The sequence below is a fragment of the Homalodisca vitripennis genome, chromosome 1, assembly GCF_021130785.1.
Source record: "Homalodisca vitripennis isolate AUS2020 chromosome 1, UT_GWSS_2.1, whole genome shotgun sequence".
NCBI lineage: Eukaryota > Metazoa > Arthropoda > Insecta > Hemiptera > Cicadellidae > Homalodisca > Homalodisca vitripennis.
This window is the reverse complement of record NC_060207.1, coordinates 243,900,153-243,913,676: the sequence shown is the minus strand read 5'-3', so window position 1 is coordinate 243,913,676 and position 13,524 is coordinate 243,900,153.

The window sequence follows — 13,524 nt, the reverse complement described above, 5'->3', positions numbered from 1 at the left end:
TTTTTACGTTATGAATAATATAATTATCAACCTCACACATCCGAGCAAATGTTTCAAATCATGAACAATACACGCAGTCCAAGTGCAACTGTTACGTTTTGTTTTCAAGAACATACAATGAGGGAGAGATGAAAGGGAGTGCGGGGTCTCAGAGCCAAGAGGCTCATTAACATAATTAACTTCTTCATGAGCCCTTCTCAAAGCTACAGATTTTAGCCACTACTAACGGTGGTTAGCACTGCAGAGAATGTCTCTATGTACAGCGACCCTTCTCAATACAGTAAAATATGTGCCTATCGCTACTTACTTCAATTAATTTAATCGTTTTATTTGGCAAAACTATCTCAACTCTTAATGGATTTAACTGTGCATTTTATTTCTATACTTAATTTTATTTTGACGTGACAACGTCTTAAATTAGGTTGCGGCTCGGAGTCACTCATGAAAAAGTGTAACGCCCGGTAACGTTACGATGCCCGTCCAGTGGGTCCGCCGCACGGGATCCACACGGGATAAAGCAGATAACTGTGGGTCCGCCGCACGGGATAAAGCAGATAACTATGTTTATTCGTGAAAATGTGGAGTGCTTAGATTCGTCATTTACAACAACTACAACAATAAAGGTAAATAATTGTACACTGATATTTCATTATCGTAAACTATGATTGATTGATTAATTGTTAGATTGACACAAAAGTTGAGAAACTGAGTTTATAGGTTATGTCATACTATTGACAAATGTTGATAGTGTTAAGTAAATTATTAGTTTAAATCACTCTGCAATCAATCGTAATTCAGTCGATTGAGAAGAAACAGCGCGTATTGCTAGTCAAACATTTAAAATAACAAATTATAACCTCTAACCTGTCATAACAGTGCGACCAAACAAACGAACTAAACCGACCAATCACCACGCGCGGAGTTAGAATTTAACTGTGTTTAGCAAGAATTTCAAATTCCAATTTTAGTAAATGTTTTATTCAACTTTACCATTTACAATAACAAATTTTAATTAATTTCAAATTATGTACAATGTTTTAGTAAACAAAATATATTTCTATAGTTAAAATTTGTGCAATTCTTATTTTCATTCAATTCCTTGTTCCTATTGTGCAATTTAATAATATTCATATCAATAAATATTCTACCGAGAAAAAGACGTTGTCACGTAAAATCTTCGCCCGTAAAACCGACTTTACAGGCAACCATAATTTTTTTTTAATAGATGTATTTATTTTTAATAGAATTATTTAATGTTTACGTATATTTTTGAAATTATATAATTGTCTTGTCTGATAGATTTAATTATTAATGCGTTGCGTTATGGACTGTATTTTAACAACGCAAGACCAATAACACTCTGAAACTTTGTTAAATATTCAAACCATCATAATTAACTATTGTGTGAAACTTATAATTTATAACTATATTATTGCAGCCATCAACTATAAGTTTACCAACGATTGCGACTTGCCTGTACGATACTTATAACATAAACAAGTTCTACATACATAATCGTATTAGCTGACAACTCATTATAAATTCACCGCAGTAATTAGAGAGACAAATATTTCATTTCAGAGTTGTTATTGTATTTACTTATTAAATTAAGGTTGGATATATATATATATATATATATATATATATATATATATATATATATATATATATATAAATATCTTTACACAGATAAATGTGGAAATACATAAATATATTTTATTGCCCAAATATTCCAAAGATATTATTATGAAAAATAATAACCTACATCTATTATAGGTTACTCATACCGATATAAGGAAAATTCTAAATATTACATTTGTTTAGGTGAAAACATAAATTTAAAGACGTATTTTTTGATAAAAGTAGCATCAGATTTGATTTATTTATAGAGAAACCCATAAATACGGCATGAATATCAGGACAGAAAAGAGCTTTAACCTGAAATAGTACAATAACTATTATGTTACTAGGTAGTACATCAATTTTTTAACTTTTAACATCTATACGGCACTACGTATAACCTGTAATCTCTCGGGATAAGGAATATGTTGTTTTCAAATAGACAACCAGCACTAATTTGACGTGAATGTTTTTTTAATGCACATAAAAACGCTTAACGTCATTAGACCAGAGGAAGCTATTCAGATATAGAATGCGCCTTGCAAATAAGAAGCTGGATGGCCTCTATAAGGAACAGGAAAACCCAGGCCAGCCCTCTCATGGAGCTGGATTATTAATGTAAGATTATTTCAAACAGCATACCTTTTTAAAACTTTTTTTCGTTTCCCGAAAGTTTAATTTTTCACATAAATCTTCCCTTTTCTCAATAACCGTCTCAGGTATCAAGGTAATTTTTTTCAGTATAGTTTGAAGATACTTTTAAGCAGGAGAAATTTTCCTGTAGTTTATAATTTTGAATTAAAACTTGTTTAAGGTATAAAATTAAAAAATTGAAACCTTTGACAAATTTCCAAAATAATACCTACAAAAGGTGTACAAAATCTATTAAAAATAAGCACAAAAGTTACTATTTTATAAAAAAATGGAAGGTGATCTCTTTTCTAAAAGGACATTTCAAACAGGTAATTTAATATGGGCGGTATAGGAACCCCCGACTCCCCTTAAAAGAGGTTAGATGGAGAAGTATCAAAGACGTTAAGGCCTGGCTTATCGTGCATAAGAGAGGTCCTATTGGGACATGTAACACAAGTGTTGAGGCTGGAGTCTGCTCATCACCACGTGTTAATTGTCTGTGACAGTGTCATGTAGGTGTCAAATAATTGTAACAGTGAAGCAGTTTTTACCCACGAACTCCTACATAATTGAGTCGTTACGTGACGTTGCAAACCCCACACGCGGCTAATTAAAACTAATTAAAACTTTGAATGTGGGAAGACATGACTTTGCTAGAAATCTAGTTTTCCATTAACTATTAAAAATCCATCTAGAAGGCTGGAAGATTAATCAACGAGCACTATACATAGTTTGTAAATGGTTTCAAGTTGATATTTAGATAAAATTGTTATTATTTTTATATATATTAAGTAATATTTAAAATTTACATGTGATTAGATTTTTAGCTCTGATACAAAGCGTAATCCTTTGTAAAATTAAAGAAAATGAAAATATGTACACATTATATTACACAACTGTAACGTAATACACTGTACTATGTGTAAACGTATACTCGTAAGATTAAAATTGAAAGAATGTTTCGTGTTTATAAGACAAAATGTAACTACAAATAGCTTTCAAAATCCACTCGAGATGTGCTTTTGATGTTATAGCTCGTGAGGTCAGTACTGGATGTACTACTGATTTCACACCTCATGTGGTCAATATAAAACATGTTACTTACGTCATAGTTCACGACAACAGAGCGAGATATGTTACTGACGTTATAGCTTAAAAGACCAGTACGGAATTTGGTAATGATGTTATAGCTCACAACATCAGAACGAGATGTGCTTTTGATGTTATAACTCATGAGATCAGTACTGGATGTATTACTGTTTCACACCTCATGTGGTCAATATAAAACATGTTACTTACGTCATAGTTCACGAGAACAGAGCGAGATATGTTACTGACGTTACAGCTTAAAAGACCAGTACGGAATTTGGTAATGATGTTATAGCTCACAACATCAGAACGAGATGTGCTTTTGATGTTATAACTCATGAGGTCAGTACTGGATGTATTACTGATTTCACACGTCATGTGGTCAATATAAAACATGTTACTTACGTCATAGTTCACGAGAACAGAGCGAGATTTGGTACTGATGTTATAGCTCACAACATCAGAACGAGATGTGCTTTTGATGTTATAACTCATGAGATCAGTACTGGATGTACTACTGATTTTACAGCTCATGCGGTCTATATAAAACACGCTACTGATGTCTTAGCACAAGAGGAATATAAAATACATGTATAATTACTGAGAAATTATACAAAATAAAAATGTATTATACAGGGTGTTTCAGACCAACTAGTGCTGTGCTGAGTGGCAGATGACTATAAATGTGATGAAATTGGAAGTTCTAGCCTATGATACGCAAACTTTAACTTCTCACCTTTCTCATACCTTTTCCTCTTCTATCCACAAATTATTTAAATGTAGTCTTGTTTGAGTAATTGTGTTCAAGGCAGCTCAACCACAAATCAAAGTGATCTAATTACCATTAATTTGCCCTTCTGAGACTGATTTAACTCTATCTTTATTAATATACTTATGTAAACTATTCTTGTAGAAATTTCATTTCTACATTGGAGCATGTTCATGCAAGGGATTTAGCTGATATTATTTGTAGTTGCAAAGGCTCACACAATTTCTTTTCGTCAGCCGAGGGGATTAAAAATATGCTTTCTTGTATGATCGTCTGCCTGTCTCTCTGCATGAATGAATGAGCTATATATTTGAAAGTGTAGATGTGACCTGAGCGAAGGCTGTAACGCGTTACGTGGCACGATGCACTCTTGCCTTGTTTTTAAATGACGGAAGTGCTATGAAAGGATCGAAATAATATGGCTTTAGACTATTAAGTTACTTCAATATGTAATAATGTTTCATATATATTTAGGGCCAGGAATTGTCTTAATTATAAAGTATACACTTGTTTCAGGCAATAGTTACTTGTTAGGATAATATAAATATACTCCACTGGAGAAAGAAGAGTGATGGGGAGAAAAGGAAGGGTGGGCTAATCACCAATCAGGGTGGGCTTAAGCCAACCCCAGACTGTAGCTGCAATGTTCTATTTAGATAAGACCCTTTTACTTCCTGAATCTTGCTTGGAAACTGATCCATGGGTTCAGTTAGGAGAATTGAATCTAAATGCTGTTCCTTGATGAAAAGACGTATGTCTGTCAAACAAGGTTTACAGAGTCTTTGCGAAATACAGAATTTGGTGGATGTATTTAAAGGGCTTAAATATCGAAAGTGTTTTCAGCAAAAATAAGTCAACTGGGTGGTTTCCAGTCAGAATTAAATTCAGCAGAATAAATTAAATACAAATTCAGCTAGTACAGAAAGATAATATGAGGTTATTGTGTGATTATAAAATAACAGTTGATTTTATTGTTATATGACGAAAATAAACTATTTTATTTGGAGACAGAAGATGTGTCTACAAACATAAGACTCATTCTATAGACTTTTAAATGGAACATTAGATAATGCGAGCCAACAAAATCAAATGAGTTTTAGGTCATGACAATAAAGGGCATAACTATTATGCGGTATTTATGGTGATATTTTTTAGTTAAAGGGACTGTACTTTTACGTTAGCCATTTGATTTCCGCCATATAAGCTGTCAGGGATATAAGCCATTCTCCAAGAATATTATTCTTATTATGTTTGGTATTAGACATGTCTTCAATTTAGTATCATAGCTCGGTATAATTGAACGAGTCATTATATAAAATAATTTCATAAAGCTTTTGGATATTGGATCAAGATAATAATTAACACCTTGAGTCTCATGTTGGTTATCTGAGTTAACAACTAAAGTAGCATTGATATACACACGATCTTGTTTAAGGTAAGTTTTACAAAAATTAAATAACGTATCAGACATTGAATATCTTGAATATATTTTTTGTGTTTTTTATTCTTTATTGTAAAATAAATGTATCTTTTAATCATCAGTAGAACTATTTTTGCAACATTCATTGTGTAGTAATGTATTTATAAAAACCACAAATTTAATGAAACAGTAACAATGGGGTTAAATGAAAATTAGGAAGGTGCACAGTCTGTGTTACAAAGGAGTTGCTCTGTAATGTTTAAACTTAAACTCGATTCAAGAAGCCGTCCACTCAACCCTATCTATGCCACTTATGAAACTCCAATCAAGGCGCACTAATCTAGATTGAATAAGTTTACTAGTGTTTATAGGCATATCTGTCAGCATCTGTCGGCCGTGACGATTGCCATTTGCTGTTGTCCTCTGGTCAGTCGTAGGTGGTTGGTAGACGAATGCAGACGGATTGTCACCTGTACTCTGTAGTTCAGTTTTAATGATTGGTGTTGGGTATAGTTTTTTTATTAAGTGCATGTTTTAGAGTTAGTGAAGTTGACACACAACATTGTGCTCGTGATTCTTGACATAAAAACGTGCTAAAACGCTTTGGTATGATTTTTTTATCTTAACCTAGTTTGTAGTTTTGTATTAGGTTAGTTATTTACCTGAAGAAGAGATCAGATTGCAGATCTCAAAACGTAGTGTTACTGGTTTTGTGTTTCACTAAACGATGGCAACTGTCCGAAAAAAATCCCTGTTTCCTTCACAATCCTTGCATCGTCAAAAATAAATTTCAAACAAAGAATAAAATGTATTAACTGTGAATTCAAACAATGAACTATTAGTTTCTTTTCGTCTCTTTGACAGGCTAGGGTAGATTAATCAGTGCTGCCACACTTTCATTCACTGTAAGAATTGGTAATCGAAAATATCAAGTTTTTTCTTTATTTGAAGGGTAAGGGGAAATCTCTACCAGATACCTAGAAAGTAGAGCCCGTCCTTGACGGTCGTCTAGCTATTTTCGCAGATATTTTCGTTAAGAGAAACTAGCTGGTAGTTACTAGGAACTGCGACCTGTTATTGCCATTCTAAAAGCTATGCAAACCACTTACCATCGAATATGGAAAATTGATCATAAACACAATTTTCTGGCTATGAATTAAATAAACATAGAACTGGAAGAAACTTTTGAACTAAATGTATTATTTGTGTTGTTTAACTTAATTTAGTTGTAAGGGAAATACCAAATAAGATTACAATATTTGTTAATTTAAAACAGTCGCCATTTTTTATAGGTTGGTCCTTTTGAGATGAAACTTGTGGCTACGTACTCAGAAAAATTGCCTTTAAAACGAGGTTTCATTTACCACAGGCTTCCGCAAGAACGCTTTACTGCATCCTCCTCAGGATGTCCCCTATCAGTGATAAAAAATTACATAAGGCATCAAATTTAGGTAAAAGTATAGTATACCCGTATTAGCTATCTGTAGAATTGTTATACGATTTAAGTACTATAATACGCTCTTGCAATTATTGATTAAATACATCGCTCTTATATACTTACATTATAAATAAATAATAATTAATTTTAACCCTTAGCCTAATAACTTAATTCTATATAATTTCACAGTAATATGCGGTATTTACATATAACCGATGTAAGAACTAGCCAACTACTGCTGACAAACAAGAACAGTGCCAATATTATTTCATGCAAATCGACTCAGAAAGCGGCCTGGGAATCTACAGAGACTGAGTCTGGATTTAGACAATGTTTACTTTCAATCCGCCCGGAAACAATCCTACACTCCACGTGCCTTATATTACTTACTAGATGTTACTAGATATTACTTACCTAGCTCAAACATTTCCTTATCTGCCACGTTATGAGATTATTTATTGTAAGTGGATAGCGTGTGTAGTATGATAAATGGTTAAAACCAAATCTCAAATTATTTCTCGGAATCATCAAAATGTAATTGTGAGAAATAAATTAATCATAAAACGGCGGGTGCAAAAATAAAGAAGTTCTTAATAGTTCTATTTTTTTTTGAGGGAGAGGCAGGAAATGTTTTTACGCACACAGGTGGCCAGCCTGTATATATGTATGTAGTTAGTTATATATATATTACAAGTTTCTAATGTGCCTTCCAATATAATTTCAGGTTGAAGAAAGTATTTGTTTTATTCTAGATCCTCTTGTAATCTTAAATACATTTTGATTGCTAGCCTAGTATTTGAATAAAACAATAATCAAGAATGGCACGTTTTTCTAATTGATACAATTTTAAATAATTTATTATAATATATATTTTTTAGAATCAATGTAGTTTTCAAAACATGGAAATTATTATTAAAATTTTTATGATTTATTTGCCGATACCCACGAGGACAGTATAACATATTGATTGTAAGAAACACGTAAAACGTAAAAAAAAACATTATAGCTAAAACATTAGAGTTAAAAACAATATTAGATCTGTGTTAGTTTGAAAATTTTGACTAAAACAGTTAATGTGAGCGCAGCGAATGAAGGACGCAACCAATAATTAACTTATTGTTATTACGCACAGCTTTTTCTTTTTCACTGTTGGAAAAATCCCAAAATCCAAAGACTGTATTTTTATCTCTTGTATTTTCAGAGATAAATTCATTATCAATAAAATTTGGATCACACGGTATAAATATTCTTATTTCTATATTACAGTTTTGAGTTTTGAAATTGTCTAGCAACTGGTTCTAAACAGTGAATCTCCCATTCGCACAGTAACATAAGGAAAGCATACTTAAATTTCATCATCAAATAATCAATTATAATTGATTTTAAATTTCATATCTTTATTATTTTTTGGAAACGATTGTTTGCCTAATTTAGTGTTAATTACTTTAACTACAGATTTATACATGCGTGCTTCCGTTCATATGATTCTGTGTTTCACTATTTAAGTTCTGAAGTAAAGAAAAACAATTTTACTAATCAACTAGAAGTAGTGCTTTAGAACGCTTTTCAATTCGAAAATATCCCTTCCTAATCACCGAAGGTCGATTATACGTGTGGTCGACATTTCTAAATGTAAAACTGAAGATGCATTATTAGTTTTGAAAACATGTTGAGAAAAGTATAAATTTTAAAAAGAAATATCCGATTTGTCCAATTCAAAATGACCGCCATCTTGAAAAGTTTTCAATTAAGAACTCATACAAGCTATGGGCAAATACTGACCCTGTACCGAGTTAAGTATGAATCTATTAAGAACTAAAGTAGTTATCGTGTTCGCAATTACTCCCGCAATGTTGTACGTTAATTAAAACTTCGTACGCCCGCTTTCTGGAAATCTTACGAGATATAAAAATAAACCCTTGGTAACCAACTTTTACTGTACATAAACTGAGAATACTTAAGGAGTTTTGCGCTATAACATTAAAAAAGATAACAACTCATAAGCAATCAGCAGTCACTTATTTATTTATGTTATGAAAGAAGGAAGTGAAATAACTTTTGTTATATTTTCGTGGTATATTGTTGTTTGTGTAACTTGCGTAATAGAAATGTTATGGTACGCTTCATTTATGTAAAAAATTTATCTCTAAACCAATACGGCTTCATTTAGAAAAATCATAAATTCTATGAAAAGGTTGCATGACATGGAAAATTTTTCCTCAAGCTTTGAAGAGGTGTGTATAATGTAGTCATTTGAAGCCCGGATGCGAAGAGCAAGCCACTTCTATCACAGTTCAAGAGCCTCCCGCTTCGCCATTCACCCCCCACCCCTCCTTATTCTCTCATCACCAATTCTATCTCAATTCTTTTAAAAAATTAAATCTCACCATTATGGTGTAAAAACATCAGATGTCTGAGTAATGAATTATCTTCATGTTCAAATTGTTTATTACACTATTCATTCATTACGAAGATAGATTTGACATGGAAGAATCATTTTGACCTATTTCGCTTATTCATTCATAGTCGTTCAGTATAATATTTGAAACAATACAATTACTGTTTAAATTAAAATTAAATTTGAAAAACTTTTACATAGAATTTACTGGTCTATTTGTATCTCTGAGTTTGTTATAAATTTGAATTGAAGTTTAAGTACGTTGGTTACTTTTTCACTCTTGTTTGTATTGCTATACTGCTCTTTGTTTTATGTTATATATAATAATAATTTTTAATTTATTGTGATTTTAGCTGAAAAAGTGAGAATTACAATAAAATGATGAAATCCTCATAATATTGTTAAGTTTTAAATGCAGACCCCTTTATGGGTTTCGCCCTTTTAGTTAATTTTGCATGTGTATCTCGTGTAAATACATACAGTAAATTAAAATAAATGAAAAAAGATAAATAACTTTCTACAGCTGTGATATATGCCTTTTCCTTGATAAAGTTTGCTTGCTTTCATAATTATATATTTCGAACTGTCATATTTTAATGGTATGAAAAGGTCAGCCCGTTCACTGATGGATTAATTGAACAAAAACTAATAAAACTTGTGAACCTATTGCCTTGGTATTTGTAAAAGAAAGGGCTCCACTCCACTGATCTTAAAAGTTGAAATGGAATAGAATCATTTCTAATGGTTAAACAGAGACGTATTGATCTTTTCCAGGTAAACCTAAAGAGTGAAATCTATATTTTATAGCAATATTTTTCCATGTAATATTTCAGCTAAAAACAAATCATATTAGAATACTTGTAAACCCATTAGGGAAACGTACGGAACTCAAAATTTAACAGGGATTATTTTGTAGAAAATATTTACCACTAAAAGCAAAACTATTGTTTTCCCTTAGGATAATAATCTTAGAAAATTGCACCTAGTTCAATAAGGAATTTTGTGCTCTTTTGGAGTGAAAGGATATTCAGGATGGGTAAGGTTAGGGGGTAGGGGCCACCTCCTATCGAGACTAATGAGGAAAAGTTTAGGGCACTGTCGTGTCTCCCCGGAAGAAGGGGAGGCCAGCTCTGAACCAGCCCCTCCAGTCAAAACACGCACGGGTTGATGCACTCTTATGTCCAGGCTGGCAAGAACCTAGGGAACGAACCCTACCAACTCCAACAGTCATCTCCCGCAGTAGACTTAGACCTATCGATTTACCCTTGCGGTCAGTGATGTGCCGCTCCTGCACATCCATAAGTTTGCCCAGATTTAAGTGAAACATCGGTTTTGGCTTTATTCAGTGTGGGTTCAACTGGAAGGTATAAACCAGCCAGAACTGAAATCTTCGGGGAAAGAAAAACTATTAGAATGATAGTAATGATAGAGAAAACCGTAGAGCAACTGCAACTTCTACATAGAAAATTGTGGTGGGAAGGTTTGATTCAAAGTGAATGTTGAGTTCAGCTCCATTTCACCCTCCGCTTAGGGCAGCCTCTGAAATCTGATTGTGTCACATACTTAATTCCTGGAATCTGGAGTCGACTGTCATCTGAAGAAATAAAAAAAAGTTGGAGACGAAGAAGCTCAAAACGAACTCTGCGTCTTTTCGATATTAGAGACTAAATAAAGTGTATTCTAGATGAAGAGGTGTTCGCATTGTCTCTATAAGTTCGTGATAAAGGTGTAAAGATATTAACAAACTAATATTACACGAAATATTGTTATAAAGTAGTGAGAAATAAATTTTCCAGCCTATATGGACTGAAACCAAAGATATTCAGTTAGCACGTAGCTAAAATTAATTTCGGAACGTAGTATTACAACCTTCGAAGACTTATTATTGATAAAACTACCATTCAATTAGAGTTTTGTTGTAAATACGTGTAACTATAAAGTTGCAACAGTAGTTATATAGACACAACTTTGAAGCCTGGAGCTCCACCCCTCATCAATTAGCCCCTCTTGTCAATTAGCTCTAACAACGAATTTCACCTGTATATTCAAGTTTCGTATAGTGGTGGTATTCGTGATGATAAATCCTATAAATCTAAAGCTATTACTAACGAAACATAATTCAAATTAAACTAACATTAACCAGTTGTTGACTCTTTAAGGTGAAGTTCGAAAACGAAGCCAAACGTTTGTTTGGATTTAAATTTTATAAAATAATAAATGCATTGTTTAAGTAATATTTGATGAACATTGAAAAAGGCGTCTTTACAAAATTTGAATACAGATTAAATAATTACTACCCATAGTGAATTTTAACCATCTTATGCTTTGTAAATTTTGCTTAAACACTGTTATAAAACTCGCAAAACTCGCCTTTTGAACAAAGCTATGACTGTTTGCAGATAAAAAATAATAATAATAATACAATTTTGTTATTGCTGTCATATAATTACATAATTGTATAACAAAGGTTAATAATAATTTAAAATAAGCTATCACGTACTCATCCAGTCAAACATATACATTCATTCAGCTTCCATTTGCTCGCCAATTATATTCCTATTCAACACCAAGTTGTTATTACTCTACGAAATCATTACATTGGTCTGCCAGTTATATGCCAGGAACTCGCCCAAGCTATAAAAAGCTTTTGAGGCTAGAATCTGTCTTCGACACTTTGAGTATTTCTTGAATTTTCAGTGAGTTTGATATATGAAATTTTGATATATTAATTTCAATATAATTTTCTATACGTACATAATCATCATATTGTGGATTTGTAAATCTATAATTTTGTTACCTAAATATGCTGTCATCAAGAACAATTTTTAGCCTCTTTAAAGTCTATGTGAAATACATGAAATTAAATAAGTTACGTCCAATTTTTAGATATTTACGTCACAATATCTAAATAGCAATAGCTTACGTTGTTATATAATTACGTTGATATATTATACATCAGTATTTTGAATAATAATATGATTATGAAATTCGTAACGAGCGTCACAAATATCCTTATTATTGAGGATTAAATTATCTTAACTAAATCAAGGATGCTGTCTAAATATAAGGTTCACTGAATAAAAAAATCCTTATCTAAATAGAACATTGCAGCTACGAGCTGACGTTGGCTTAAACCCTCTCTGATTGGTGATTACGTCTTCATGTTTGTTTTCTTCGTCTGTCTTGGTGAATATATATATTCAAACCTCCATAGTGTTTGGGCTTACATTGACAAGTACTAGTTGTGTAGGTTTAGATATAGCATCTTATTACAATTTGTATTATAAAATAAATAATTCACTGAAGACGTATACACTGGTGGTTAAATTATACTTTTTTGTTGATGAAAGATAGTTTATAATAAATAATAAGGTCATATTTAAACAATCATATTTCAGCAATGCTGTCGAATTAACGACTCGCCTAGCATTGACTTGGTTCGAAGATAAAAAGTTTTAATTTTAAAACACGCACGTCAGTTTTCTAATAGTATCCAAATCTAAATAAAAAACCGGTGAGTGACATAACCAATCGATCACTTATAACGTTATCAAAGATATAATTGAATATTAAAATGGTGCAGAAGATCAAAAAGCAGTCTTAAACAATTGCCTTATATTCAGGAATGCAGCAAACGGCCCATTACCATCGTCTGCCTTTCTAAACAGCTGACTAGTGGGTCGATCTGTTTATGTAGACTTAGTATTATAGACTTTGAACTGAATAAAAAAATTCTAGGAATGTGAAATTGTTATAAAGTAGACATATTGATATTGTGGGGTTTGTAATTAAAATAAATAGATATCAATGTTTTGTAGTTCATTTTATAAAAACTGTATTAGTATATTTCAAATTCAAAAAATATTAAAATTATAAAAAGCACTTACCAATAACCATTAAATTATTCTTTAAATTATACATATATTTAATAATTTTTAACTTTTTTTAATACTTTACAAAATAATTTTGTGGAATAATAGCAAATTTACAAATACGGTATATTTAACTGGAATGAGTTTTTTCACCTTCAACCTAAGGTGGAACACCTGTGTATTCCAAAATTGCCCGAAAATCCTTGTAAAATTAGAGACAAAAATAAATGTTATATCTTGAAACTGTTTTATAAGTTTGCTTTATAGGACGGCTCAGTGATCAGA